The sequence below is a fragment of the Anabrus simplex genome, chromosome 11, assembly GCF_040414725.1.
Source record: "Anabrus simplex isolate iqAnaSimp1 chromosome 11, ASM4041472v1, whole genome shotgun sequence".
NCBI classification, from domain to species: domain Eukaryota; kingdom Metazoa; phylum Arthropoda; class Insecta; order Orthoptera; family Tettigoniidae; genus Anabrus; species Anabrus simplex.
The window spans coordinates 70,245,355-70,272,979 of record NC_090275.1 but is presented as its reverse complement, the minus strand read 5'-3'; the positions used below and the strand labels follow the sequence as shown (position 1 = coordinate 70,272,979).

General features: G+C 43.1%; 1 protein-coding gene across 1 annotated transcript in view; it reads left to right on the top strand.

Annotated features, from left to right (window-relative positions):
* Positions 1–15,151: 15,151 nt before the first annotated feature.
* The window catches only part of LOC136883249 (uncharacterized), a 129,019-nt gene continuing 116,545 nt past the window's right edge, over positions 15,152–27,625 (top strand). The window contains exon 1 of the mRNA XM_067155460.2: positions 15,152–15,181. The gene's annotated coding sequence lies outside the window, so the exon portion shown is untranslated. The remainder of the gene's footprint in view (positions 15,182–27,625) is intronic.

Sequence of the window (27,625 nt, the reverse complement as noted above, 5' to 3'; positions counted from 1 at the left end):
GGCGGTATTACACATGAAATACAGGCTTCCTCTGCCTTCAACATCTGTACAACTCTTATCTCAACATATCATTCCGACACTATCCCCTTTTTCTGTTTCAAGACTTTTCAAACCTAAATCCTGTCGTGAAAAACAACTTTTATAAAAAATATTTTTCATTTATTTTTACTACAACTTTCGGACCTCAGGAAATACAACAACACACCGTGATTTCCTATATCACGACATACACGATGTCACAAAATTTAACTTCCCATGAATAAATAGAACTTTATCGGACTTCACTGGATTTCGGGACACACGCAAACCTTATTGAACATAACAGTTAAATACACTTTTAACATAGAAAATTTTTATCCCGCGGTAAATATTATTATTATTATTATTATTATTATTATTATTATTATTATTATTATTATTATTATTATTTAGACAAAAATCTGGATTCATACGATATTCGAAATTAAGGCATTCACCACGACTACGTTATCGTTGTCATTTCCCAATTTGATTAAATTTGAACAATATCTCAAGGAATATTAGCACACTATTTAAACTTCGCATTTTATAGTTTCTCGACGTGAATTTTACAGCCCTGAAGAGTTTCACACGCCGACCAGAAATGGAATACCTTCGCCTGATCATTATTAAATATAAATCTGACACACGCACTGAACATTTATTGGGATAAACAAAATCTAACTACAACATTGATACAAATATTTTTACAGACCCGCAATCGTAGTCATCATCCTGGATTCTGGCTGCATTTAGCCAGATAACCTCGTACTTAGCTTTCCATGGCTACATTTGACATCTTCTTCTTATATATATATAACTTAAGCTATAGCTTTTACACTTGGTGTCGATTAACACCGCAAATACCGCACTTTCTTGACGTTTGACCCGCGACGAGCCCGCTCCTCAAATGGCGACTGACACAGTTTTCTCAGGACCCTGCAGTCGTTTACCCTACTGGCCAGGTGTTCCAAACAGATAAGACAATCAGACCTCGCTGCCAGCCTCCAGACTTCACTTTTAACAAATATTAATCGCACCTGATTGTAATACAGGGAGAAACTAAGCTACGTATTTTAACCAATTACCTAAACCTTCAAAGTTATCATCTGCGGCAGTTCAGGAAAATTTCTATCACCTTTTACTTTAATATTCTACTTGAACCATTGGCAAGAATATGTAACGAGTTACTTTGAGAACAAAACCCCACACTTTCTTGCAGACAAATGACGTGGGCTTCGCTGTTCAGACCATCAGACAGAGTGTGTAAAATATGCGGAGGAAGGTTTATTTTATACCCTCTGGGAGGGACGCCACCCTCTCCACGAGGCTTGGTTATGTAATCTGCTGATTCCACATCCCTTGGACCAAATTTTTTGAAATTTGTTCCATAATTTCGGCCAGACTTACGATTCATTACGGTGTTAATTTCATATTTTTCCCATACTTGCAACGGGCGAAATGAATTATTTCTGCCCTGGCGTTTCGCGGGTTTTTCGTCAACCATTGGCCTTGCCACGTGCCGCTAATTCGGGAGCCAGACGCAAACTTTTCTCCAGGCTTAACTGCATTTATATTTACCCTGGGGATTTTATCTTCACATATGGTTTATAAATAATTTAGATCCTTTATTCCCGGATTTACCATGTCGCCAAAATCTCTCGTTATGTAGGATTTCTTGAATTGACAAATTATCCAGTACTCGAGGTCCACCGAAGTACCCCGGATTTTCACGAACTCGCGGCTCGCTCGTCACGGAGAGTTCGTTCCCACGAGACAGAGAGACTCTTGACATAAAAAAAAAAACATGGCTACTCTCAAAAAGTTGTTTGTAGCTGAAATAAATATTTGGAATTATTAATTTTTCCATCGTAGAATTATGGGTTCAATACCGTATGTTGAATTTGTGTAAGAGCTTCCGTGGCTCAGGCGGCAGCGCGCCGGCCTCTCACCGCTAGGTTCCCTGGTTCAAATCCCGGTCACTCCATGCGAGATTTGTTCTGGACAAAGCGGAGGCGGGACAGGTTTTTCTCCGGGTACTCCGGTTTTCCCCTGTCATATTTCATTCCAGCAACACTCTCCAATATCATTTAATTTCATTTCGTCTGTCATTCATTAATCATTGCCCCAGAGGAGTGCGACAGGCTTCGGCAGCTGGCACAATTCCTAACCTCGCCGTTAGATGGGGCTTCATTCATTCCATTCCTGACCCGGTCAAATGACGGGAAACAGGCTGTGGATTTGTGTGTTTGACAGACTGAATAGCTTTAAAATTTACATTCATCCGTAAAAGGCCTTATCTCCGATTCCAATTCCTTACTCATAATTGCCATTTATATATATTCGAAAACACAAAGTTCTATAATACTTCCTTGAGGAATTACTCTCTTAATGATTACCGGATCAGATAATGCTTCTACTCTAATTCTCTGAGTACTATTTTCTAGAAATATAGCCACCTATTGAGTCACTCATTTGTCTAGTCCAGTTACTCTCATTTTTTGCCGAGTCTCCCATGATCTACTATACACATGCCTTAGATAGGTCAATCGTAATACACCTCCTGAATAAGATATCTGCTATAGCTTGCTGGAATCCTACAAGTTAAATTTCCCTGGATTAACCCTTCCTAAACCCCAACTGCTCTCTATCGAACCAGTTATTCATTTCGCAAACATGTCTAATATAATCAGCCTACATGCAGTACATGTCAAGCTGACTGGCCTGTAATTTTCGGCTTCATACACCGAATGTCATCAATCCCCCAGGTGGCAGATTCCCTATCTGTTGTTTTCCTAGCCTTTTCTTAAATAAATGCAAAGAAATTGGACATTTATTGAACATCTTCCTTGATAAATTATTCCAATCTCTAACACCTCTTCCTATAAACGAATATATGCCCCAATTTGCCCTCTAGAACTTGAACTTTACATTCATATTGTGATCTTTCCTAATTTAAAAACACCACCCAATCTTATTCGTCTACTGGTGTCATTCCACGCCATATCTCCACGGACAGCTCGGAACATACCACTTAATCGAGCAGCTCGTCTCCTTTCTCCCAGGTCTTCCCAGCCCAAACTTTGCAACATTTTTGTAACGCTACTCTTTCGTCGGAAATCACCCAGAACAAATCGAGCTGCTTTTTTTTTTTTTTTTTTTTTTTTTTTTTTTTTTTTTTTTTTTTTTTTTTTGTCCAGTTCTTGAATCAAGTAATGCTGGTGAGGGTCCCATACACTGGGGCCATACTAAAACAACTCCCCATTCATTTTGTATAGCTCCTTCTTGCAAACAGTGCAGAAAAAACTGATTTTATTTGTGTTAATTGTATGTGTTTTGACAGTTAGTGTTGATGGTTGTGGCTAATTAAATCGATAAAATACTGACTTTGTGTAAATTCGCAGATAAATATAATGGTTATGTGCCCATTCTATAATGATGGGTGAAGGAATAATGTGCAATATGAGTGAAAACAGGTTTTGCAGTAAATAACAAATTGTTTACCCAGATAAGTTCAACACACTATGTCGTTGTCCTGTAATAATGGTCATTTGAATGAGGACTCTCTAATCGTTTTGCTCACCACTGAGCTGCTTCCATTTTGCTCGATTTTGTGACCTTCCTTAATGGCATCTGGGTGACCTCAATCACCTGATCAAGCCATCTGTTCGGTGATCTTCCTCTTGGCCTTTTACGACTGACTGTTTTCTGTCTTCTCCAAGCAGCCCCTCTGTCGTCTTATGACGTGGCTGAAAAACTGCAGTATCTTCTGCTAACATAGTAAAGAAAGAGGTCTTCTCATGTCTAGCTCATTCCTGTTTGACAAATTCGTTCTTCGGTGTGCTCATGGTATTCTTAACATTTTTCGCCAACACCACATTTTTTTACATTTGGCTTTACGTAGCACCGACAGAGATAACTCTTGTGGCGACGATGGGACGGAAGAGGGCTAGGAGTGGTAAAGAAATGACTGTGACCTTAATTAAGGTACAGCCCCAGCATGTGCCTGGTGTGAAAATGGGAAAACACGGATAAACATCTTCAGGCTGCCGACGATGGGGTTCGAACTTACTATTTCCCGAATGCAAGCTCACCTGGTGGCCATGATCGTTGAGGTGTCAAGTCTATGTGGCCTGACATTGTGGTTAGCCAGTTCGAGTCCCGTTCGTCGAAAAAAATTTATCATCAGAATGTTGGCGGGCACGGTGGAGACGTGGTGGTATAGAATTTTTAATCACTAGATTGCATGTCAAAAGTCTGTATTCAATTTCAAACCTCTTTGCAGTGTTCATGTGGAGTGACGGCTGTTGATAGCGTTTCGTCCGTTGGATGGAGACGTTAAGCGTTGAGCAGACCCTTTGGTGCTATTCGACTGGAGAAGGCTATGTGCCGGCATCGGGTTTCATCCTCTCCCTTCCTACTACAGTATCATATATCACATCATTTATTTCATCTCATTAATTCCTCTGATGAGGTTGACATCGGGAAGGGCAACCGGTCATAAAAACTCGCTACGAAGATTCATCTCACTTCATACCTGATCCCGAGGAGAAACGGGAGAAGAGTTGGACGTACAGTACATACATTCCGATAATAAAAAGCATACGTACTATTAACAATAAAACAGCGTCTGTTTAATACTCTAATTTACTTCAGGATGGACCGAGCAAGTTGTTGTGCGGTTTGGGTCACGTAGTGTCTGCTTGTATTTGGGAGATAGTGGGCTTGAATCTTCTTGCGTCCTATGTATTCCGCCTATCCTATCTTGGGCCAGCTTTCTTCTTAAAAGCCTATGTATAGCCGCCATGTTGCGCATTAGCCCTTGTGCCAGCTCTCGGAGTTAGTTCCATAAGAGCCAATGTATAGCGGCCGTCTTGTGGATTAGCCCCTGTGCCAGCCTTCTCTTATTCAAACTACTAATGTTTATATAGAAAAGGTGGTAAATGAAATCAAGGAGGAATTTGGGAATGGAATCACAATCCAAGGAAAGGAAATAAAATCCCTGAGATTTGCCGATGATGTTGTTATTTAATATGAGACTGCAAAAGATCTGGAGAAATTGTTGAATGGTATAGACAGAGTCTTGAGTAAGGAGTACAAGATGAAAATACATAAGCCCGAAAACAAAAGTAATGGAGTGCAGGCGAACGAAGTCAGATGGTTCAGGAAATATTAGATTAGGAAGTGATGGGACACATCATAAGACACCCAGAACTTGTTCAGTTATTTTTGAGGGAAGTGTAGGCGGTAAGAAAGGTATGGGTAGACCAAGGTATGAATATTACAGGCAGATTAGAGCAGATGTAGGATGTAAAGAAAGTAGACGAATACTCTTACTTACAGAAGTAAGGAGGACACTCAATGCAGGTTAGCACAAGCGAGGGAGGCCTTTCTTAAGAAAAGAAATTTGCTCACTTCGAACATTGATATAGGAATTATAAAGATGTTTTAGAAGACTTTCGTTTCGAGCGTGGCATTATATGGTAGTGAAACATAGACGAGACCCCTTCTGTGGTGTAGTAGTTAGTATGTTTAGCTGCCATCCCCGGAGGCCCGGGTTCGATTCCCGGCTCTGCCACGAAATTTGAAAAGTGGTACGAGGGCTGGAACGGGTCCACTCAGCCTCGGGAGGTCAGTTGAGTAGAAGGGGGTTCGATTCCCTCCTCAGCCATCCTGGAAGTGGTTTTCGTGGTTTCCCACTTCTCTTCCAGGCAAATGCCGCAATGATACCTAACTTAAGGACACGGCCGCTTCCTTCCTTTTTCCTTGTCTCTCCCTTCCAAACTTCCCATCCCCCACAAGGCCCCAGTTCAGCATGGCAGGTGAGGCTGCCTGGGCGAGGTACTGGTCATCATTCCCAGGTGTATCCCCCGACCCAGAGTCGGAAGCTCCGAGACACTGCCCTTGAGGCGGTAGAGGTGGGATCCCTCGCTGAGTCCGCGGGAAAAAACGACCCTGGGGGGTCAACAGATAAAGAAGAAGAAGAAGAAGAAACATGGACGATATCTCGCTCGGAAAGAAAAGAATAGAAGCTTTTGAAATGTGGTGTTACAGAAGAATGCTGAAGATAAGATGGCTAGATCAAATCACAAATGAAGAGATACTGAATCGAATTGGTGAGAGGAGATCGATTTACCAAAATTTGACAAGTAGAAGATACAGGATGATGGGACACATCATAAGACACCCAGAACTTGTTCAGTTATTTTTGCTGATGATGATGATGATGCTTGTTGTTTAAAGGGGCCTAACAGCGAAGGTCATCGGCCCCAGTTATTTTTGAGGGAAGTCAGAGTGACATGGAGGGCTTCATCGAACCAGTCTGTGAACTGATGACTCAAACAATATCGTATGTTTAGCAAGATGATTGTAATCCTCGTGCTGTGGTACAGATACTGGTGAATGAGGTGATGCAGAATAGCAAGCCGACAAACGCCCCTAATATACTAACCCCAACAGGTGCAGTGTACGGGACTTGTATAACCTACAGGAACAACACGTCCGTTGCTGTGCTGTCATGTGGGAGAGACAGACACTGTGGTGTGATAGCGATGGAATGTCTGACACTTGAAGAAAGTGATACGACGTGGATTCCAGAACCGGTACATAACATGGTCACCCGCTCCAGCTCCTATGAACCATCACCACCAGAGTGAAACGCAGAAGCGGCGACTGGGAATTAGAAATGGGGGTGGGGGACAAAAAATGTGGGAATAGTGAGCAGGGGGAGAAAGGCGTATACACATGAAAACAGAAAAAGAAAACAAAGCTACAAAATGGTAAGTTTTTTATGCTCTCTGACCGAATTCCGATAGAGGTAAAGGTTGACAGTTTACCAACTTAAGTGCGGTAATAATAGTTCTTGAGATTTTGATTCAATACTATACGATAAAACTTTCACCAGGGGAACAATATTACACGCGTATTACAATGAAATAGAAGTGGGGTGCGATATTGTACAATTCAAATTATTTATTATTTAACTTCTCACTAAGAAGCCGGCCCCGTGGTGTAGGGGTAGCGTGCCTGCCTCTTTCCCGGAGGCCCTGGGTTCGATTCCCGGCCAGGACAGGGATTTTTACCTGAATCTGAGGGCTGGTTCGAGGTCCACTCAACCTACGTGATTACAGTTGAGGAGCTATCTGACGATGAGATGGAGCCCCCGGTCTAGAAAACCTAGAATAACGGTAGAAAGGATTCGTCGTGCTGACCACACGTCACCTCGTAATCTGCAGGCCTTCGGGCCGAGCAGCGGTCGCTTGGTAGGCCATGGCCTTTTGGGGCTGTTGTGCGATGAGGTTCGGTTTAGTTTGATTTACACACTTAGGGCCGGTATTATAATAAAGGTTTAAACTGCTGGTTCAGTTTAAACTTCGGTTTATCTGTTAGTCGTGTATTATAAAACTTAATCTTAAGTTTAACTAGAAATTAATTTTACTGCCACTCATCCACCGTTTAAACTGAAGTTTAAGAATACCTAACCTTACAACATGGCAGAACGAATGGATCTCGAAGATATTTTTGAGGTGTTTGAAGAAATACTAAGCGATGACGAAGAAGTGGTTCAAATTATTCAACGACCACGGGCACTACGAGTTTTCCGAGCAAGAAGACGCCACTTTCATATATGGTTTGAAAAACAGTTTTCAACAGAAAAGACTGTCATAACCATATTTCAGCAAATTGATGCTAGAATAAAACATGCAGCGAAAAGGTAAGAATGTAAAAATGACTTTTTGAACTGTTTGAAGGTCAAAAGTGTAAATTTTAGAAAATAAAGTAACTTCCTTCTATTTCAGAAATCATGCTGTAGAACCCCTCAGTCAGCTACTAATAACATTGCGGATTTATGCCTCCCGTAGTATATTTATTAAAATGGGAGATTTCTGAGGAATTCATAAGACCACTGTTTCATGGCCTATATAAATATTTCTGTACAAATTGCACAAGCAACTATATTTCCTTACAAGTAAAATTAAGACAACGTTTATTGCTTTTATCCGCCATTTTACCTACAAGAAATAAACAAATCATTATCGATAGTCATCTTTTCTCGAAGTCACTGCTACCAAGATCGTATATTTCCTTCTTCACCTCAGTTTAAGTTAGGCCGGACGTTATAAGACTCAACATCGGTTTAAACTCAAGTTACAGTTTAACTCAATCTTCAGTTTAAACTCTCATTTTAATACCGGCCCTAAGAAACTAAAGAGACCGCCAGACCGACGAATGCGCGCGGCAAGTGGGTGAATCATACCAATGTACACCACCTTGGGAAATAGTTATACCCCTGCTACCATTCCTCACAGCACATGCAAAGTGCCCACTACTTGCTGTGGAGCTAGACAAAACGGTTAGTCACGACGAACGACATTTTATGCCTATTTCCACTCAAATTTATGTTAATAATTAAAGAAAATAAAGGAAAGAATTAGCCGATAAGACAACAGGGCGTTCACCTCTGTGCTGCAGTCGTTAGTGTGATTAGCAGCCACCCCCGGAGGCCTGGATTCGATTCCCGACTCTGCCCCGAAATTTGAAAAGTGGTACGAGGACTGGGACGGAGTCCATTCAGCCTCGGGAAGTCAACTGAGTGGAGGAGGATTCGATTCCCACCTCAGGCAGCCTTGAAGTGGTTTTTCGTGGTTTCCCCACATCTCCTCCACGTAAATGCCGGGATGGTCCCTAAATTAAGGCCACGACCGCTTCCTTCCCTCTTCCTTGACTATCCCTTCCAATCTTCCCATCCCCCACAAGGCCCCCTGTTCAACATAGCAGGTGAAGCCACCCAGTTGTATCTCCCCGACCCAAAGGCTCACGCTCCAGGACACTGCACTTGAGTAGACGGATCCCTCATTGAGTCTGAGGAAACAAACAACCCTGGAGGGTAAACGGGTGAAGAAAGAAAGAAAGAAAACAGGGCTTGTACAAATTGTTTTTGATTTTTAATAATTCCCATAGTTCCTAGTTTCAGCCTGCTGAAATGGAATAAAAATGTAATGTTTTCTTTACAAAGTGGGGAGGGGGATGCGACTACCCCTCTCGCCCCCTTAATCGGCGTTACTGAGTGAAACAGAAAAGTATCCACGAACAGTTTCAAGAAAAAATGTTGTACATCCCACAAACTAAGTTTTTAATTTTTTTCGGAGACGCCAAGGTGCCGCAGTTTTGTCCCGCAGGAATTATCTTACGTGCCAGTAAATCTATCAAACGAGTCTCACCTTTAAATACTACCGGATTGAGCCAGGATGGTGGAGGTGGTGATTATTGTTTCAAGAGGAGTACAACTAAGTAACCATCCTCTCTAAACATTTTAAATGGAAACAAAAATGTTAATAAATTTGAACCAATTTATTGAACGGAGGAATTTGAAAATGAATTTTAAAACATAATAATAAATAAGGCCAGCGCTGTACCATCCGAGCCCAGCCAAAAAGAAAAAGGAAAGGAAAGTGAAAATAACAATCCAAAGTGTTCAGGACACTTTGAAATTTGCAAAGAAACTGTTGCAGCAAATGTCCGAAAAATCAAGTTATCACAGGAAATAATAAATCATAAAGGTTCTTAATAAGAAAGGTGGGACGCCAGGACACAAAAATGCTTGAATTCGTGAGTGTATGTAGGCCAGGTTCCGAAATGCGCATGGCATACGACAAACAACTCACCTTCAAGTGCCATCTCCTCTCAGAAGGTCGGCTACCATCATAGACATTTTTGCTTTAGATGAAGTAGCGCGAGACAACTTAATAGTGGAACAGTTGAACCAAGTTCTTAGATTATCAACCGAAGAAACGCGTCTTCTTCCTGGTCTTCTTTTGCCTTGTATCTTCCCTTGAATGACCAGCTGCAGTAGACGATATTTCTCTCCTCTCATCACATGACCGAGATACTGGAGCTTTATGATTTTGACAATATTTAATACGTATTTATTTTCTCTTTCCCATTCGCCTCATTACCTCATCGTTTGTGACCTTACCTGTCTAACTCAACTCACTACTGGCATTGGAAGCAGTGGGAGAAAGAAGCAGCTATCTCGCTGGACATTCCCAGTTTTAAAGCCGGCAAGTATTTGTTGCAGCAATTCAAACACCACTATAAAGTAACATCACGCAAGATCACAAGGCTCGTTACAACGTGCGATGCTATTTGTGACACCGCAGTGTGGACCAGACTATTGGAGTTCGTATTATTGTGCTTCTCTGTAGGTCAACAACCAGCACCTCAGGGGGCTGCCTGGAAGTGAGTGGGATGGGAAGAGGAGGAAGCGGTGTTGTCAGTTTTCCTTCTACAGTGCAGTGTTTGTTTGTGTCAAGTTGCTGCTAACTCCATATTCATTTTATGGTTTAATCAATTAGAAGTACTAACATCCCACGGTTAGTACTCTCGCCTCCCTAATCGCCACTATTGAGTGAAACAGAAAAGTATCCACGAACATTTTCAAGAGAAAAAATGTTCTACATCCCACAATGGTTTTCGGAGACGCCAAGGTGCCGGAGTTTTGTCTCGTAGGAATTATCTTACGTGCCAGTAAATCTATCAACACGAGTCTGACCTTCAAATACCACCGAACTAAGCCAGAACGGTGGACGTGGTGATTGTTGTTTCAAGAGGAGTTGTTGTTGTTGTTGTTTTTTTTTGCTAGTTGCTTTACGTCGCACCGACACAGATAGGTCTTATGGCGACGATGGGATAGGAAAGAGCTAGGAGTGGGAAGGAAGCGGCCGTGGCCTTAATTAAGGTACATTTGCCTGGTGTGAAAATGGGAAACCACGGAAAACCATTTTCAGGGCTGCCGACAGTGGGGTTCGAACCTACTATCTCCCGAATACTGGATACTGGCCGGACTTAAGCGACTGCAGCTATCGAGCTCGGTCAAGAGGAGTACAACTACGTAACTATCCTCTCCAAACAAATTAAATTATGATAATAACTCTTGAAAGAACGCTAGGAAAGAACTTACATTCTTACAAAAGACGTTATCCGCAATAAATTCACGACTTCTTTTTCTTTCTTTCTTTCTTTCTTTCTTTCTTTCTTTCTTCCTTTCTTTCTTAATCTGTTTACCGTCTAGGGTAGGGTTTTCCCTCTGGCTCAGCGAGGGATACCACCTCTACCGCCTCAACGGCAGTGTCCTGGAGCGTGACACTTTGGGTCGGGGATACAGTTGGGAAGGAGGACCAGTACCTCGCCCAGACGGCCTCACCTGCTATGCTGAAAAGGGGACCTTGTAGGGGGATGGGAAGATAGGAAGGGATAGACAAGGAAGAGGAAGGAAGATAATACTAAATGTTATTTGCTTTACGTCTCACTAACTGCTTTTATGGTTTTCGGAGACTCGGGGTGCCGGAACTTAGTCCCACAGGAGTTCTGTTACCTGCCAGTAAATCTTCCGGCACGAGGCTGGCTTATTTGAGCACCTTCAAATTCCACCGGACTGAGTCAGGATCGAACCTGCCAAGCTGGGGTCAGAAGGCCAGCGCCTGAACCGTCTGAGCCACTCAGCCCGGCAAGACGAAGGAAGCAGCCGTGGCCTTAAGTAAGGTACCATCCTGGCATTTGCCTGAAGGAGAAGTGGGAAACCACGGAAAACTACTTCGAAGATGGCTGGGTGGGAATCGAACCCTCTCTACTCAGTTGACCTCCCGAGACTGAGTGGACCCCGTTCCTGCCCTCGTACCACTTTTCAAATTTCGTGACAGAGTCGAGAATCGAACCCGGGCCTTCGGGGACGGCAGCTAATCACGCTAACCACTACACCACAGAGACGGACATGACTTCTTTTTAATAAATGAAATACCAACTCTAAATACAATATTAGCTTCAGTTAATAGTGACCATTCATTACCTATATTTTCTCGTCCAACTCTTCATAAACTTTAAAAAAAATATATGAACTTCACTTTTGTATCTGGAAATCGCCAGTGGGCACTTACTGAAAACAGGATGAAATAATGTTGTGGAGAAGGGAACACTGCTATGAACATCTGGAAAGATGAAGCTATAAAATCTAGCAAAGATGGATTTCTTAGGGGGATTATCGAGTGAGTTGAAATCTCCCCCCGGTAAGGATATTCTCCACACAGGAAATGAAAATGGTCTTGTGGAAGTGGGGATTGTTATTTTTCGAGTCGAAGTCTACCAAGGGTTAACATGAGGAAAGTGGATGGAAGCGTATTCGAGGAATGGTTTGTTGACATTCTCCCCCGGCTAAAAAGCAATGCTGTGAGTGTTTTAGACAATGCTTACTACTACTGTTTTTATTCTTCCCCTGAAGGGGGAGGCGGGCCTCCTAGATGGTAACGCCGTCTCTCAGGCCAGGAGATTTGCACCGGGGGAGATGTGCGGAAAAGGTGAAGGGGTTGGCGACCGTGGCCTATACTGGGAACTGTTCCGGCATTCGCCTTAGTGCAGGGAATGGAAAACCACGGTAATCCCTACTCAGAACAGTCGACGGTGGGGACCAGTCTCTCTCCGTCTCCCGAATACAGAGGCGTAAAGGCACGGTAGAGCCGTGGCCACCCTTCCTCTGCTCGGTAGGCCGGTCGGAGTGCAGAGTTGTCGGACCACCGAACAGCCGTAGTTACTTGTGAACCGAGAGCCACTCTGTATCTACCGATCAATGCTCTCTACCACTCCATTAAAGTCGAGAGAATTCCAAACAATTCTTTAGAGAACTAGAGCCTCCGTGGCTCAGGCGGCAGCGCGCCGATCTCTCACCGCTGGGTTCCGTGGTTCAAATCCCGGTCAATCCATGTGAGATTTGTGCTGGACAAAGCGAAGGCGGGACAGCATTTTCTCCGGGTACTCCGGTTTTCCCTGTCATCTTTCATTCCAGCAACACTCTCCAATATAATTTCATTTCATTAATCATTCATTAATCATTGCCCCAGAGGAGTGCGACAGGCTTCGGCAGCCGGCACAATTACCATCCTCGCCGATAGATGGGTGCTTCATTCACTCCATTCCTGACCCGGTCGGATGACTGGAAACAGGCTGTGGATTTTCGATTTTCTTTAGAGAACTGGCTTGACACGTAAGGAATTTCCTATGTTTGACCCGCTGTGCATTACAGTTGAACTACTGGCGCGAATACCACAACACATTCGTGAAGCTTGTAACGAGTACGATGATGACAAGGTCGCAGGGGAGTCGGGACGACATGTATTAAGATTACCTCCATATCACTGCTCCTGAAAACCAATAGAGCTTCTATGGGTCCAGTTTAGGGGACATTTGAGTCGAAATAATGTTAGTTGATTGAAGGACTTGATACTGTCACTGCTGATCACTGGAAATCAGGGGCGACTTTTCAGGTGAAGTGCCACTTCACCACTTATTTTTACCATAATGAATTACTTAAATTTATTTTCCTTATGACATTTGTTGGTTTTACGGAAAGATTTTTTTTTTTTAATATTTTACGGCGTTTGCAGCACCTCATCATCTGATGAGAACCAGGGGAACTCACGAAAGCGCCGGCTGTCGGCCACAGTACGGCGCGTGAGACTGAGTGAAGACGAGAGATTCCGCAGCTGCCTCTACCTCCCAAGTGCTCCCTCCTAGCGCTTGGCCTTGGCGGTTGCCATGACAGCCGTGACGTTACCCGCGCACTTTCCACATAGCGGAATGTGCTAGTGAAGTTGTCGGAAGAGCGGAATGTTTCGTCTTCCCTGCGTCATCCTGTGTGAAGTACGAGTACTTACACATCGTGGTTCATTCGTAGTGTTGTGCTGTTTTATTTAAATATGTATTCTATTTATGACATGGTGTGCATTTTATTATAAACACCATTTTCACGTTGGAGAAACGAAGATCAAAATGAAGTTCTACGTTTTGATCGCCCTACTGAATCACTGCAAATTTGTGCTACAAAAGAAGTGAAACATTCCGGTAAATCTTACAATCTTAGTTTCAAACGATCGTGGTTTAAGGAATTTCAATGGTTGTGCTTCTCTCCAGCTCTACAGAAGTTGTTTTGTTGGGCCAGCTTGCCTTTTATCAATAAAAATAACGTTTGGAATAAAGAAGGATTTTCAGCCCTTTTGAACATAACACGTTCTTTACATAAGCACTCAGACTCTGCAGAACATAAAATACGGCAGCTAGATTTCAAGACATTGGAAACAAACCAAAATACGATCTCTGATGTCCTGACGGAAAATGCCAGACTGTATATTGTAATTGTACAGTTCATTGAAAATGTACATTTAAATAGGCTTTTCCTTCAGTTGGTAAGTGATGCAGTACTCTATTTAAGTTAGCTAGAACTAGCTTTTCGTGGTCATGACGAAACATTCAATTCAATAAATCGTGGTACACGTGCTGGACCCTCCGCCAGTCACAGGTACGAGGTGCGAGTACAAAACAACAACAACAAAAAACAAACAAACACGTAGTTCCTAAATCTTGTCCTCCTTTGTGGTGTAGTGGTTAGTGTGATTAGCTGTCACCCCGGAGGCCCGGGTTCGATTCCTGGCTCTGCCACGAAATTTGAAAAGTGGTACGAGGGCTGGAACGGGGTCCACTCAGCCTCGGGAGATCAACTGAGTAGAGGTGGGCTCGATTCCCACCTCAGCCATCCTGGAAGTGGTTTTCCGTGGTCTCCCACTTCTCCTCCAGGCAAATGCCGGGATGGTACCTAACTTAAGGCCACGGCCGGTTCCTTCCCTCTTCCTTGTCTATCCCTTCCAATCTTCCCATCCCCCACCAAGGCCCCTGTTCAGCATAGCAGTTGAGGCCGCCTGGGCGAGGTACTGGTCATCCTCCCCAATTGTATCCCCGACCCAGAGTCTGAAGCTCCAGGACACTGTCCTTGAGGCGGTAGAGGTGGAATCCGTCGCTGAGTCCGAGGGAAAAACCAACCCTGGAGGGTAAGCAGATTAAGAAAGAAAGAAAGAAAGAAAGAAAGAAAGAAAGAAAGAAAGAAGTTCCTAAATCTGTCGCTCGAAACCGAACGGGTAATAGCTCTTCACCATACTTTACAGCCACGAGCCGCCACTGCGGAAATCCTATATTCAACACGTTATCGATGTGAAGGAAGCTAGTATGTGGAAACTGGGTGACATTGCGGAGGAAGTCCTTGAACGCTTTCGTATCAACTAGGCTGAAGACACAGATCACCGACATGGAAGGAATAGGACAACTGCAGGACAGCGACTAAACTGTGAGTCTTATTGCTACCCACTCATGCATGATCAATTTTCTTTGTTTTGGATTTTTTGTACTATGTTTCTGTTCAAACTGGTAGCTGTTTTTTTCAATGAGTTTGTATATCTAATCAAGCGTATTGTGGCTGACATAATATCTGTATACGGCTAAACGTTAGGTTATCGTTACCTTCAGACTCTCTACCACAGTCCAGCTCCATGGTTAAATAGTTAGCGTGCTGGACTTTTGTTACAGTGTCCCGGTTTCGATTCCCGGCAGGGTCGCGAATTTTAACCATCATTGGTTGATTTCCCTGGCACGGGGACTGGATGTATGTGTTGTCTTCATCATCATTTCGTATTCGTCACGACGTGCAGGTCGCCTACATGCGTCAAATCAACAGATCTGCATCTGGCGAGCCGAACATGTCCTCGCTCACACCCGGCACTAAAAGCCATACGCCATTTCATTTCTCTACTACAAACCTCAGAGCGAAAAATCGAATTGTTCTGATTACCCTGTCATAAAAAAAAAATCGTTATAATGAGAATTATTGCTCAGGCGAAACAATCTAATGAAACAGTCAGTACTCCAGAATACACGTGCTTGCAATCGCTTTCGTCTATTCTCAAACATGGTGAGACAGACTGTGGTGCCTTCCATTTCAACACACTCTATTTATACAATATTTAAAAAAATGCTTTACTGGGCGAGTTGGCCATGCGGTTAGGTGCGCGCAGCAGTGAACTTGCATCCGGGAGATAGTGGGTTCGAATCCCACTGTCGGCAGTCCTGAAGCTGGTTTTCCGTGGTTTCCCATTTTCACACCAGGCAAATGCTGGGGCTGTACCTTAATTAAGGCCACGGCCGCTTCCTTCCTAGTCCTAGCCCTTTCCTATCCCATCGTCGCCATAAGACCTATCTGTGTCGGTGCAACGTAAAGTCTTCTTCTTCTCCTTCTTAATCTGCTTACCCTCCAGGGTTGGCTTTTCCCTCGGACTCAGCGAGGGATCCCACCTCTACCGCCTCAAGGGCAGTGTCCTGGAGCTTCAGACTATGGGTCGGGGGATACAACTGGGGAGGATGACCAGTACCTCGGCCAGGCGGTCTCAGCTGCTATGCTGAATAGGGGCCTTGCGGGGGGATGCGAAGATTGGAAGGGATAGACAAGGAAGAGGGAAGGAAGCGGCCATGGCCTTAAGTTAGGTACCATCCCGGTATTTGCCTGGAGGAGAAATGGAAAACTATGGAAAACCACTTCCAGGATGGCTGAGGTGGGAATCGAACCCACCTCTACTCAGTTGACCTCCCGAGGCTGAGTGGACCCTGTTCTAGCCCTCGTACCACTTTTCAAATTTCGTGGCAGAGCCGGGAATCTTTTTTTTTTTTTTTTTTTTTTTTTTTTTTGCTAGGGGCTTTACGTCGCACCGACACAGATAGGTCTTATGGCGACGATGGGATAGGAAAGGCCTAGGAGTTGGAAGGAAGCGGCCGTGGCCTTAATTAAGGTACAGCCCCAGCATTTACCTGGTGTGAAAATGGGAAACCACGGAAAACCATCTTCAGGGCTGCCGAAAGTGGGATTCGAACCTACTATCTCCCGGATGCAAGCTCACAGCCGCGCGCCTCTACGCGCACGGCCAACTCGCCCGGTGAGCCGGGAATCGAACCCGAACCTCCGCGGGGTGACAGCTAATCACACTAACCACTACACCACGGAGGCGGGCGCGACGTAAAGTAAATAGTGACGGTGACGGTGACGATGGGATAGGGAAAGGCTAGGAGTGGGAAGGAAGTGGCCGTGACCTTAATTAAGGTACAGCCTGGTGTGAAAATGGGAAACCACGGAAAGCCATCTTCAGAGCTGCCGACAGTGGGGTTTGAACTCACTATCTCCCGAACGCAAGCTCACAGCTGCGCGACCCAAACCACACGGCCACTTGCTCGTACAGTCGAACCTTGATATCTCGAACCTCCATTACTCGAATATTCAGTATCTCGAAGTAATATAAATTTCCTGGCCGTTTGTCCAATTCTTCACATGTATTTACTTCTCTATTACTGGAAATTCGGTTACACGAATTTCTTGATTTCTCGAAGCAAACGTTTCCTCCCTTGAAGCAAAAGATACTCTGTAACTCGAATTTTATTAACATTAACTGTGCAATACGGCATTTGTGGTTTGTAAGGAACAGTTAACAAGTAAATAAAGAGTTACAGTGATGCTGGGAGCTGGGAAGAGAAAAACTAAAACTTCTAGTGATCGGAAAATCGGCGAAGCCTCGCTGTTTCTCGGGTGTGATTTACGCACTGCTTACGTACGAATGCAATCCTCGAAGTCGCGGATGTCAAGCTCCATTTACGAATCTCGGCTGCGTCGTATTGACGAGAAGTTTCGACGTGAAGTGAGGAAAGGTTTACAGTAACAAACAGAAGAGACTAATGGACTTTTTTCAAAGCTGTTAACAGAGGTATGTTTCTTGTTTCGCTACTGTATGTACTGAACCCTATCTTCCAAAAAGTTACTATAATAAGGGTTATAATTAAAACGATGCCGTAAAATAGAGTTTGTTTGTATAATTTTAAGTACTGTTAAAAATAAAATATTCAGTATAAGCCCGTAAATGTCGTATGGCTTTTAGTGCCGGGATATCCCAGGACGGGTTCGGCTCGCCGGGTGCAGGTCTTTCTATTTGACGCCCGTAGGCGATCTGCGCGTCGTGATGAGGATGAAATGATGATGAAGACAACACATACACCCAGCCCCCGTGCCATTGGAATTAACCAATTAAGGTTAAAATCCCCGACCCGGCCGGGAATCGAACCCGGGACCCTCTGAACCGAAGGCCAGTACGCTGACCGTTCAGCCAACGAGTCGGACAGTATAAGCCCGTCGATACATATGATTCAATCATGTGCCATACATGCTCAAAAGCGGCATTCTCTGCATTTCGAAATTTCAATAATTCGGAATAAAACTTAGTTCCCGAGATGATTCGAGATATCGAAGTTACACTGTATATACAAATCTATAGCCCATGCACCTCTCAACGTCACTGTTGCTAGGTAACACATTTTATAACGTCACTTCCGTTACGCAGTTTGTTACACGTCACGTAAATTTTCGGCGGACCCGCAGCCCTAAGACATATTCATGTGAAAAGCTGTTTATGTCATAAAAATGGTCACAAGACCTCTAGTCGGATTCAAAAGTATGGATACTTGAGTTTAAGCTTCTATTAAAAATGAGTGGATGCACCGATCTCAAACCTAATTGCACTGCGTTTAACAGTGGTATTCAGTCCGCCTCTGTGGTGTAGTGGTTAGCGTGATTAGCTGCCACCCCCGGAGGCCCGGGTTCGATTCCCGGCTGAAACGGGATCCACTCAGCCTCGGGAGGTCAACTGAGTAGAGGTGGGTTCGATTCCCACCTCAGCCATCCTGGAAGTGGTTTTCCGTGGTTTCCCACTTCTCCTCCAGGCCGCTTCCTTCCCTCTTCCTTGCCTATCCCTTCCAATCTTCCCATCCCTCCACAAGGCCCCTGTTCAGCATAGCAGGTGAGGCCGCCTGGGCGAGGTACTGGTCATTCTCCCAGTTGTATTCCCGACCAAGAGTCTGAAGCTCCAGGACACTGCCCTTGAGGCGGTAGAGGTGGGATCCCTCGCTGTGTCCGAGGGAAAAGCCGACCCTGGAGGGTAAACAGATGATGATGATGATGATGATTAACAGTGGTATTCAGCTATTTTTGTCTTGTGTATTTTTGCAGCTGTTGTAATCGGAACGAAAGAAAGACCGTGCTTTTTGGGGGGGGGGGCGGCATTCTACGCTTTAAAACTATGTGACTTCAAAACGCGTCATCTGAACGTAATAGAATTTTTATGTATCGTCAAACTTGCAAGAGTTTATCACAATAGCTTAAGAAGCTGTTATCAGTTTAAGTTCTAACGGGTTTCTCAGTCCTATAAAGCTGTGGTTAACATCGTAATGACCGTTGCAATGACTGTTTTCATAATCGATGTTTATAGAAAACCTGCACGTATTTATGGATAGATAGGAACTTCTTCAGATGCAGAGAGAAGTGCTAGTCACTTGACGCTGTTCAAACGCGAGTTGTCACATAGTCCAGCCATTTCCAAACTGTGGTCAGCGGACCTGTGGGGGCCGGAACGTAATCCAAGGGGTCCACAATAATAAAGCACTGTGTAAGTATTTCAGGAGCGAAATTTTGTTGTACACACAAATTCATAGATCATTATTCTAGATTTAGGAACAGACAGTATGTATTTCCTATTGTATAACTTAAACACAATGTATGTAATTCTTGGCCGATAAATGGTACAAGTTGGTGGCGTTTTGTGAAGACCCTGTACCATAACTTCACGTCTCTTATCGACTTTTGGGTCCATGATATCTCCAATTTTCTAGAAAGGAAACCCTGCGTTTATTGCTTTTCATGACAACATTCCTGTGTGAGTGTACCTTTTCTGCTCTCACATAAATGAAAACGAAGTATAGAAATGGAACTAATGTTGAGGCTAATCTCCGGTTCTGGTGACTACGCCCAATCATTAAAGCTGGAGACTCCTTGGGTGCATGGTCGGCGTTGAGGCCTTCGGTTGAGAAGGCCCAAGGTTCGATTCCCGGCTGGGTCGGGGATTTTAATCATGTCTGATTAATTCTTCTAGCTTGGGGACTGAAGGTTTGTCCCAACACTTTCCTCCTCATATTCAGACAACATATTACACTACAAACCACCACAAAAACACGCAATAGTGATTACATCCCTCCACTTAATGTTGGCGTCAGGAAGGACATCCGGCCGTAAAACAGAACCAAAGTGACAAAGTTCGCACACGTGACCCCACGCTTCGTCTTTGGAAAATAGCACCATCCATCCCATTGATCCAACAACTGTACCAAACCAATTTTCTCAAGTAAGTTTCCAGATCCAGACTGTTATAATGATTAGCCAGTGTCGCAATGTTTTATCATTTCTTTGCATATATAAAGTATCTTTATGTAAATGAAGTTACATTTATATTTAAAGGAAATTAAATATTAGTCCTAAATTATACGAATACATTCGAACATGGTAAAATTCTATTTTTTGTTCACTAAATTCGGTATTATGAAGGTAGTTAATACATAATGCAATGCATTTTTTTCTAAAAGCAGGTTGGTTTTATTGAGGATTCAAATACACCATATTATTCCCCAATCCTTTTGTTACAATACTCTGTATTTCAACATAATCTCCGTTCAATGCTACGCCCTTAGCCCACCGTAATGTGAGGGTCTGTATGCCTGCCTGGTACACCAATGCACATAAATGGTGTCCCGACGTAAACAATCAACACTGCCCCACTCCAGTACTGAAACGGAGGGGAGGGAGTAAAGGAGTAGTGTTGAAGGCCACTTCTGTACAGAGAGGAGGGGAAGGGAGTGAACGGGTAGTGCTGAAGGCGCAGTGTGTGTATTGTTATACATCCGCCACTGTACTTAATTCAATCACACCAGTCTTGTAGCGGGCTGTCTACCTGCAGAAGTGCCTTAAGCGAGGAGGTGAGGGAGGCCATGTTTTGTTTATATCGGGACACCATTTCTGTGCATGCGTGTACCACTCGACTACTCGATGTCGGAGCCAAGGTCGTGCTGCATCGATCACTTTCCCATAATCCACGTAGTGCTTCCCGCGGAGTTGGGCCAAACAGATGGAAGTCAGAAGGAGTGAGATCCGGGCTGTAGGGTGGATGAGGAAGACCAGTCCACAGAAGTTTTTTGAGCTCCTGTCGGGTGCGCAGACTTGTGTCAGGTCTTGCGTTGTCGTGGAGAAGGTTCACCGTGCTTTTGTCCAGTGCCATGTCTCCGTAGATATTCTACAACCGTCTGTGGACATCTGTGATGGCCTGGTTTTCCGCCAAAAGAAACTCAATAACTGCTCTCTGTTCACACGCACATCCGTTACAGAGGCTAGTTATAGCGCTGCCACAATTCGGAAATTAATGAAAGTCTGCGAGACGAAGCGGGAATATTCAAAGATATCTAAAATTCCATTTTGCTAAACCCAAAATTGGCCGAGAAATAAAATGCGTTGCATTATATATTAAACGTCCCTGGTATGTTCTGTGGCTAGGGGCTCGTTGGTCATGTATAGGATATGCTAAGAGGGGCTCAGACACAAAAAGTTTGGGAAACCCTGATTTCTAGTCTCTTATTCCTCATGGAGTGCGAACTACAGGGTCGTGCGCCGGTGATATTTCAAAATTATCCTTATAGGCCTACATTGGGCGCGTTTCGAAATGCGACCATCTTGGTGAGATGATAGTAACGATATTACCAGTGGCGGCTGGTGCAGAAAATCCCCACTCCAAAAATTAAAATATTTAGAAACATACCGGTACGTTGTTTTCAAGAGGCTCACCACGGAGTTTTCCACACTGAACACACACGCAAACAACCCCAACATATACACACATTCTTCATTAAAAAAAACTATACAATTAAACACACAATAACACCTGCAATAGCAAAATATTCACGAACTCAAACACTTGGTGTGAGCGCGCAAAACAGAACTTCCCAATGTTACCAACATCACTGAAATAAACCAGCAACGGCGTAATGCAAAATAACATGTTATGTTTTTATAGTGTCAATATAAACAAGACATTTTTAATTAAAGAAAATCACAATATCATGTCCTTATTTTGACAACATAAAAAGTACAATTTTTATAGTTAATCGATTTACAAATGTGGCTACAGAATAGGCAATTTGGGAGTATTCTATCCTCTGTGGTATTAAAAGACCTGGCGGGAACAGCTCTACAGTATTTTGTTTTCCCGTTTGCTTTGAGCGATCCCCTCGTAAATACTACCGCTGAGTCAAGAGGGTGCTACCTGCCACCTTCTCATATCGGTCGTAATGCAAGTGTGACTAGTGCTAGTGCTGCCTCTCTGTGGTCGAACGAAGAATCGCTCTGAAGTGATGTCTTGGCTGTTGTTTCCACAGCCTATCGGAACACATTCTCTTTGTATCGGAAACGTTGGGCACGCATGCGCAAAAGGCAGAGTTCCTGGTTTCCGGCTAAAAGCTTATACATTCTCGCTGAGCTGTGGTCGCACAGCACCCGGCGTTGAGCGCACCAGTAGTTAACTGGTTGTGAGGGAGTTGAATAATTTCCTATTATGTGGCTGACGTCTTTTTCAATGCACTGTATTTAATTGTAGATAATATTTTAAAACTAATTTATTTTTCCAACAGGCAGTGTGCTGCAGCACTTCAGCACGTAAGGTACGGCCGCCCCTGGATATTACTCAGCTATCACGCCCCCAAATTTTCTGATCCTTCCAGTTCAGGGCTGCCTAACAATGAAACACTTACGTTTTGATATTTGAGCTTGTAGAGTAGTTCTGTTTGAGAAGATTCTCTCTTATAAACTAAAAATGCAGGGCTCTCTGATAATCTGGCTCACAGGCCAAGGTTACACGGAGTGGAGCAGATAAAAACAACTGAAAAGCGAGATGCGCTGTCAAGGATACGACACTTGTCTTCACACTCAGATGAATTAGCATTTGCGAGATAACAGATCAGTGACGGGGTCACACACACATTCTCTCTTGTGAAATACAGAACACAGTATGAGAGAAGAGGAACGTATGTAGAATTTCAATGGAATTTGATACTGCTTGTTATAGGCAGTGTTACCAGCATCAGCAGACGCTAAAACCGCACGCGGGATAAAAATGGACCTATTTTCGCCGGGAGAACCGTGCAGTAGAAATAATAATAATGTTATTGATTTACGTCCCACTTTTAACGGTCTTCGGAGACGCCGAGGTGCCGGAATTTTGTCCCGCAGTAGTTCTTTTGCGTGGCAGTAAACCTACCGATACGAGGCTGACGTATTTGAGAACCTTCAAATACCACTGGGCTGAGCACAGCCAACTCGCTCGGTCGACTAACAACCCTTACGGTTTTCGGAGACGCCGAGGTGCCCGAGTTGTGGCCCTCAAGAATTCTTGTCGTGCCTGTCAATCCATCAACACGGGGCTGACGTATTGAGCACCTTCAAATACCACCGCACTGAGCCAGGATCGAACCTGCCAAGTTGGGCTCAGAAAGCTAGCGCCTCAGCCGTCTGAACCACTCAGCCCGGTATTATTATTGTTACGGAGATATCCGTGGTAGTTAGAGGTGAAGGAAGGTGCGGGCGGGAATAGGTCTCAACTACAAAATTAAAGTTAATTTAAAACTTTAACAAAGGTTATATTTTCAAAACTTAACAATGGTGACATAGAATGTGTAAACTTAACAAGTCAACAACAAGCCAAAATCAGGTACAAGGAAATCACAAGATTTAGGGGGTTAGTACAAGATCTGGGCTTCGAGCCCCAAGTATAATTTCTGAGCTCTCAGCTCACAATAACAAGATACCCAAAGGGCAGAACACCCTTAATTACATGGAGCATTAGCTCCCAACTTTACATCTCAAGCTTCTCTAAGGCACTTTTACCACAACACTATTTATTTTATTTATTTAGTCTGGTCCAGAACACCCTAGATTTGCCATAAGACACAGAATAATGCACAATAACAATTTTGAGGGAAGATAAAAAGATTAATGCTTAAAAAAATGACAGGTTGCAATTAACCATGTTAAATGGCATGAACTCCATATAAATGGTGACGAAGAATCGAAACGGAGTATTTGATGAGTGAGACGACTATCTCATCCTGTAGGCTTCTCGCTAGTTTATATTTTTGTCGCCATGTGACGAAAGATTTGGGAATTGTTCCCCTCGCGCCAAAGAAAAGTCCAGTCACCGTAATTTTTTAAAGGATATACGACTCAAGAAAGAAAGGGATGGTTGGATTATAGATATCCTTTTTCTCATTGTCTACGTCAGTCGGCTGAGAGGCTGAAGATTCAAAGCGTACCGTAGGATCAATAATTTCTGCTTCGTTCCTCCGTCTGTCAATCGCTATAATATCAATCCTGCGAGTGCTGCCTCCTTCGGCGAGGCAGTGGACTTCTTCGTACACTTCTAGATTTTTGAGACGAAGAGCATTAGCAATCAGCTTTCTGATGATGTTATGGCGTTTGATCCTAAGCAGTTCTCCTTGAGGGCAACTCCCCAGCATATGTGATAAGGTTTCATACTCACTGCAGTGTCTGCAGTGGCCTATGCTGGTAGAACGTCCCGGCAGAGTACGTACTGGTGCAACCATCGCGGTCATCTTCAACATCTCCCTCCATTCCGAACAAGTCAAACCATCTCTTCTGGTAACCCAAGAATTAGCAGCAGGAACTTGAGCAAATAACTCAACACCTCTTCCTTTTTGTGGATATGCACACCAAGCTTCAAATTCGCGTGTTCTAAGTATATCGCGCAGTTGTCTAACAGATTTCGTTGATGTCTCTTCATTGAGTTGAAGTTCAGATAGGCAGCGAGTTTTTATTGCTGTGAAATTTCGAACAGCATTTACGTGCGAATCATTCACAGCTTCTAGCTTAAGATTGATGTTCAGCTGTTGAAGGTACGCTTCCCAAGTAGCGCGCATTAGTGCTAACCCTTTATATTTGTGGCTCGAATAGATCATACTTGTCGGTGTGTCACTCGGAAGTTGTAGAATTTCTTTAAGTGCGCTTCTGATCATGTTGTCGGCTTTTAACAGACTTGATTTGGGAATTTTCTCAACCGAAACAGTCTGAAAGGGGTATATCAGTGTAGGGCCAATAAAATGATTTATTACAGTCAATTTTTGATGCGGTTGGAGTAAGTGAGTCCTGGTAATCTGATCTAAGTTAGCTTTCAATTTTTCAAGTACCTGATGTTCATTGAAGACTAAAGTCTGTCTGAAAGTTGCCCCTAAATATTTTATTTCTTCACTATCATTTATACTTCTAATGTTTCCAGAGACCGTCACGATATCATCAGAATGAAGTTTACCATTTTCTATAATAATGGCATTTGATTTGTCTGCATTTATATGCAAACCTATTTCTTGAAGCAGATTTATGACAGAAGTGACTAGGATTGAAGCTGCTGCTTGGTCTTTAGCTATGATCACCAGATCGTCGGCAAAGCATAGGGATGTTAAAGGTACAGTGTTAGGACTCAATTGAAAACCATACATTTCTGATACTTTGATGTCTGTGAGTTCATCAAGGATGTGGTTTATACCCCAGTTAAATAAGAAAGGTGAAATGGGATCTCCTTGCATCACTCCACATTTGATGTTTATCTTATCTGTATGACCACGAGCAGTTTGAACTTGTGTTGTGTTTTCTGTGAGAAGGTTGACTAGTAACTTCTTAATGGATCTCGGTAGTATAGAGTTCTCTATTGTCGCCTTTAAGTGATTGTGTCCAATACTATCGAACGCCTTGCTGATCTCGAGGAATACTACGCAGCCTGAAATCTTTTTCATTACAGCTGTTCGTAAAATGTCAACAACAATATTCACGTTAATGAAAGAGCCAGGGGTCATGACAAAACCTCTTTGGAACTGGTTCAAAGGGATATATTCCCTTACAATTTTATCAAGGATCTTACTTAATATGCGCCGAATAATGGAGCAAATACTAATCGGTCTCCATTTGGACAGATCATTCTCTTCACCGCCTTTATGTATAAGAACAGTCCTCGCTGCCTTAAGAACCTCAGGAATGAACCCACTTTCAAATATTCTTCTGATGATATGGGCTAAAATATTAGCAGCAAGTGGATCATAAACAGATTTCAATAAAATTTTATCCGGACCTGGGCTAGTGTCAATTGCTATGCTCTTGACAATAGAGAAAACTAACTCTTGAGATATTGAAATTGTATCATCTAAGGTTTCATTCGTATAATCAATATAGGAGTCTCTCATGCAATCATTAGGAGTTTCAAATCTGTTCCTAAAATATCCTTCAACAACATCTTTCTCTACTTTCAAATTATTAGTCCTTTTGCCACTTAAAATTTTTCTAATTGCTTTCCTCCTTTGGTAAAAATATTCATATTGAGTCAGTTCATACTCGAATTTAGCCTTCCGACGTTCACGATCATTCTTAGAGGATCTCTGTGGGTTACTGGAGGTTTTATACTGTCGGTTGTTATTTTTGTAAGTGCCACGTTTACGAGCTTCAATATATCTAGTAACTGGACTCTTTGGACCTGGCAGTAGGTCTGTAGCTGTGGCAAGGAAGTTTACAAAATGAGTAACTTGTTCATTGAATTCAGCATCACTCAATTCATGCTGAAAAATACCTAGCCATTTACTCAGTTCGTCGTGGTAAGTTTTATTTTTTGCTCTCTTTGATCAGAGGTTATTTCCAACTTCGTTGACTGACCATTTTTACTAGAAATAGGAATAGGATCTGAAGGTGGAATTTTAGACTGGCTAGGTGTAGTCGTAGATGGATTCAACAAGCAGGCTCTGTATTGCTCTGGGTGTGATTTACTTATATGTATCTTAAGGCCTTTATACATTTGCCCGCAAAATTGACATTGTGTTTTATTATCAGTGGTACTCTTATTGGTGTCATTTGCAGCCATAGTATAGGATGTATAACCTCGATAATATAGTTACAGATTATATTTGTCAATGATGATAATTTATTAGGCCCATAGACATTATTACTATGAAACTGTAGAATATATCAGAAAGTAGGGATGTGTAAATTATTTCGTCTTGTAAATGCAAACCATGAATTGAAGGTATTATAGTGGGATATTTAAAGAGAGTTAAAGATGGCAAGAAGAGAGAAACAAAAATATTGAGAACATAGCCTAGTTCAGACGTTGAATGATTAATGGACACAGAACACTTATATGATAACAAGCGGCTACCTTAGTAATATGTTGGAATTACCGCCTAGATGTCGTTGGTTTATCTTTAGCTTCTGTGTATACACTTAAAGCTACTGGACATATAAATCAACGCCGAACAATATAAATCAAAATGGCTGTCGTCTTGGCAAATATTCAGCACACTTATTTAGTGAAAATTTTCTATAATGGGAGCACAGGTATGATAGATAACATCAACTGGGGCATTATACACCTCAATACGCCACAAAGTACACGAATCAGCCTATAAATAAACATAATTCAGCATGTTAAACCACTAATGCCACCCACTTGGATTCGGAAGGTTTCCACCATGGCCTTTTGCAATAACGGACTCTTACACAACCTGCCATCAAGGCATAATAAAGAAACAGAGGTATATCGTACCCAATCTACTGGGCCTTCGCAGGAAGAAAAACAAAACGGGTTAAGTAAATGGCCCAAAATACAAAATTGAATGGAGGCGATAACTTGCACTCTTACACCAAGTTTTTGTCTAAAACCTATGTGGCGCTAGGCCGATCATACAGGGGCTAATCCCAAGCTAGGGAGGTGACACGAATGAGAAAACTTTACTACATTAAAGAAGAGAAGAACGGTTATGAAAGCGTAGTCACCTC